The following is a 4,686-nucleotide window of genomic DNA, read 5'->3' on the forward strand; positions in this document are numbered from 1 at the left end:
GTTGGGGAGGGGGAGGCAGGCGAGGAGGGGGGTGGTGGCGGGGATGATGGTGGTGACGGGAAGGGGGTTGACAACAAGGGATGGCTGCGTGGCAACGCAAAGCTACCAAAGCAAGTTCCTGCTACTAAGGAGCAGAAGTGTCTCATTGAGCCCACGGGAAAAGAGTAAGTGGTTCATTATTTTGCTTGTCACATGCATATTCCGGTTGTTATTTATTTTGCTTGTCACATGCTAATAGTTCATTCTTTTGCAGCAACTGGATATATTCTAAAGGGGTCTGTATTCCCAACGGCCTCATCACCGTCTTGCTGAAGTTATACTGGCCGGGGTTGTACTGTCCGGATCCAGTCAGACAGCCGGACCGTCGGGTTTTGGCCACGAGTTGGGACCAGTGGGAAGCGGCCCTCCATGCAGACCATGAGACCCATGCCAAGGCCGTGATCACTACTTTCTGGGTGAGTTCTCTTCAGAAGCACAAGTCCATTCTAGTTTCATGAATGATTTAACTCATGGCTTCTTCCATTCTTGTTTCATGCATGATTGTAGAAATTCTATCGAGTTCTTCCGGAGCACAAGGCTAGAGCGGACCAGATCGTGCTGCACCAATGCAAGAAGAAGGCCCGCCAGATGCAGTAGGAGGTGCGCTATGTGGCCATCTCGACATACTACCACGACGTTCTTGGTGTGAAGATGACCAAGGAAGAAGCGCGGAGGATGGGCATTACCTTGGAGAGGCCCGAGTACTTGGCGGTAAGTATAAAAGATTTTTCATTATGCTTTCATATATTATGCTTTCATTATGCTTTCATTACCATGTGGTACATTTCACCGTTTCATGTTGACATGCCATTATGCTTTTATTATGTAGGTGTGTCCAAATTGGTGTCATGGAAAAGACGAGTACTGCGCGGCATTGGTGGATCTTTGGTGTGATGGGGCTGGAGCCTGGGCGGCTATGAGAATCAAAAATAAGGCTAACCGAGGGAAGGAGGGAGTACATGCTCAGGGAAACCGAAACCACTATCTCCACAAGGCAGTTAATGTATGACTAACCCCATTAAACATTCTTATTCTTCTATTTACCATCACTTTCTTATGTATGACTAACCTCTGTTTGGTGGTGCAGGAGGAGAAACTGAAGCAGCCGCTCTCAAACATGCAGGCTGGGAGATCGCCCATACGTGGAAGGACTCCAAGCCTGGCGAGCCCAAGTACTACGGCAAGAAGACCGCGTGGAGGAAGGAGGCCTACTCCGCAGCGTATCTGAAATTACATCCTGACACACCTGACCCCATTGCGGCGGATCTGGACGACAGGGCGGTGGTGAGCATGGGGCCCAAGGAGCACGGTCAGGAGGCGGTTCTCGATGTTGTGGTCACTCCGACTATCTCCTGCACACAGCTCCGTCGGATCGACCCGGGCCTGAGCCAGCGCACGAGCCAGCCAGTGTCTAGTTCACAGTCCCTCTTTCCGGAGCAACAGTCTGTAAGTATTTTCCCTCTTATCTTCATTGCTCACTTTATTTTCTGCATCTAGTAGTTTTATGAGTTCCATCATGTCATACCGTAGGCCTGGAGTACACACGCCAGGAGACCATGGCGTGGCATCTGAGGCTTCATGAACACCAAGTGCAGAGGGATTGTGACACTCCAAAAAAAATTTGTGGTTTTTGTTTTCAGCAAAAACCTTTCTTGGATTTAGTTTCTCCTAGAAAGAAAAACCTTTTTGATTTTTGGGCTTTTATTTGGTTTTGATCCTTTCTAAATTTTTCCATACCTCCTATGGTGAAATTTTCACAAAAAACCCTCCTTCCACTTTGGTACAACCCAAACATACTGTCCAAACTAATAAAATCCATTTTTGGATTTTATTCCAATTATTTCTCTTCCCAAAATAATTATGTCTTTTCTTTTGAGCCTAGGTGATTTGCAAAGCAAGTACCCTAATGCTTTTGATTTTTGACCTCAACTCAACACCCCTGGATAGTCCTTTGTACCCACAACCCAGAACCATCTTGATCCACTCATCTTCTTTTCAAAAATTTCAAATTTCACTCTCTGCAAGTTTGGACCAGATTTGCCAAATTTGGTGAAATTCATATCTACACTTCTCTAAAAATTCCACCAAAATTCAGGCAACCTCTAGATGCAATGAGAGACCACTCCACCAAAAATCAGCTCAAGGAAAAATCCCTAGATGCCAGAATCATTCTGTCGAACACTTGGCATGCACTCTTTTGTTCATATTCAGTAAATTCAGAAAGTTCAATGTCGTTTCTCCAACATAACTTCAGTCACATGCCCACTGTGCGTTTGGCTCGATGCTCGCAGCCCCTCCCTCTTGTTCGGAGCTCCACACGCGCGCTTGGCGCCTTCCTGGCATCGGTGGCGCCCTGGCCCGCCTGCGCCGGTGTGCTTTGCGGCGGCCGAACCACCGTAATGGCCGACAGGGGACAACCCCGCGGCAGAACGCCGTTCGGCGCCACCCAACCTTCCTGGTAGCTCCGCATGGCCATCTCCTTGCCAGCGCATGCATGCAGCACCGTCGCCGTGGCCTGGCACGCACAGAGCGCGTTCTCTGCCGCCGACGGGCCGTGCGGCTGTTCCGTCGTGGGCATGCCGTAAACCTCCCTCCCTTGCTGAGCTGGACCCCGAAATGGCACCACTGCTCCACCTAGGCGTTGCTCAAGCCCCTAAGCCTACCGTCCCGCCACAGCACCGCCGTAATCAACTCGCCGGACTTATCCATTCACGGCAACCGACTCGGGCCGGCTATATATAGCACCCCCGAGCTTACTCTCGCCCCCGCACGACTCCACCACCTCACTAGACCCCGCCTAGCCACTGGAAGAGCCTCGAGGGGCCCTTCTTCCCCGACTACGGCCACCCCGTTCCGCCTTGGCCTCCACCTCGATTCACTCCGGTGAGGTCGTCTCCGGCGCCCTAACCTCGTCAGCAACCCTCTCGAGCAACCAGGAGACTTACCCCCACTCCTATTTGATCCCCGCAGCTCCCTCCGGCGAGATCCACGACTGCCTGAACCGCCGTCCGCCGGAGCAAGGGCCGCCGTCGACACAGTGCTCGCCGGCGACCACCACCACCACCCACAGACGCGGAACGGTTCACTGATCACGTAGGTACCCCCAATCCCCCTGCCTCGCCGTGGATCGCCGCCGGCGACCACCGCACTTCTCGGGCGCTGTCGCGCTCTGTTTTCCCTCGTTTGAAAATTCAAACCTGACGGGTGGAGCCCGCCTGTCAGCCTCACAGCCATTTCTTTTAAACGAAATGTTATTCTGGACTTTTCCGCAGAGCCCCCTGGAAACTTTCTGTTTCATTACAGATGGGTCCTTGGACCAAAACTCTTATAACTTTTAAACAGAAAAGTATTTTTGATTGATTCTTTTTTTGTTCTCCTTAGATTTTTGTCTAGTTTTTTATAAGATTTATTTGAGAATTTATTTGGAGTATTTTCTGTACACTCATGGTGTTTACGTTACGTACGTATTTTTCTTTTACCGTAGATTTCGGAGGAAGCGACGGAGCTGCAAACTTCGCACAGTTAGACTCCGACTACTCCGAACCAGGCAAGCATGTTTGAACTATTGATATGATGAAGTGCTTGTTGCATGTTTGCATTTTAGTATAATCATGGCATGTTTATGAGCATTTCCTTGTATGATATATTTTCATGCTCGTAAGTGGAAAGTAAGTTTCGGAAAGCCATATGTTGTTGGATACGTATTGGCAAGGCCATGAGATGGCATGAGGACGGGTAAGATGGCAGTGTTGTGACATGCCAGTCTTATGCCAGTCCATTTGACAGCAGTGTCATCATGATCAAATCATATTCCCATTCATTTCCTTCCTGTGCTGCCACATGTTTTCCGCAAGGAATATGGCGTAGTAAGTTGCAACCGTTTCCTGGTACACACCAAGTAGAGAGGCCGGGATGAGGGTTCCATGGCCCTGGATTAAAGCCCGTCATCCGGTCAGGGGGCATGGGTGTTTCCGGTTGGGACCAAGAGGGGGGCACCCCTTAGAGCGCGTGTATAGAAGTTTGATCCCATGTTATTCGAGGTTGTGGCCTCCCCGTCTCAAAGTTTTTCTTGGACGTTGCCTAGGGTGATTCCTGGCATTGTGAGGTGGAATGGGTGTGTACTAGTTAAATGTGTTTCTTCCGAAATACCGTAAATGGAACTAGTCCTTCGTGACTACGGAAATCCGTTGGCTGTGGACAGTAAGAACAAACTCTGCAGAGTCACAACTCCTTTAAACCATCTTGTACTTGTCCAAGTACTGTACTCATCCTATCTTGTCAGGTAACAGTCTCAGTGACAAAAACTCTGGTGGACTACCTGGGTGGTAAACCTGGTCAAAAGATTATTCTTGTGGATGGACTAATCTTGTTATTTACATTTGTTACAAGCCTTGTTTGTGATGTCGCTCAGACGTCCGACGGTGGCATATCTGTTATTTACATTTGTTACAAGCCCTGTTTGTGATGTCGCTCAGACGTCCGACGGTGGCATATCTGTTATTTACATTTGTCACAAGCTCTGTCTGCGATGTCGCTCAGACGTCCGACTGTGGCATTTCTTTTTAAAGCCCTTTATGTGATGTCGCTCAGACATCCGACTGTGGCATTTCTTTTTAAAGCCCTTTATGTGATGTCGCTCAGACGTCC

At 49.3% G+C, this 4,686-nt stretch overlaps 1 pseudogene; it reads right to left on the bottom strand.

Moving 5' to 3' along the window:
• Window positions 1-4,686, bottom strand: part of LOC123117322 (protochlorophyllide-dependent translocon component 52, chloroplastic-like) — an 86,741-nt pseudogene that overhangs the window by 68,492 nt on the left and 13,563 nt on the right.

Source organism: Triticum aestivum, chromosome 5B (genome assembly GCF_018294505.1).
Source record: "Triticum aestivum cultivar Chinese Spring chromosome 5B, IWGSC CS RefSeq v2.1, whole genome shotgun sequence".
In the NCBI taxonomy this organism is placed as follows: Eukaryota; Viridiplantae; Streptophyta; class Magnoliopsida; order Poales; family Poaceae; genus Triticum; species Triticum aestivum.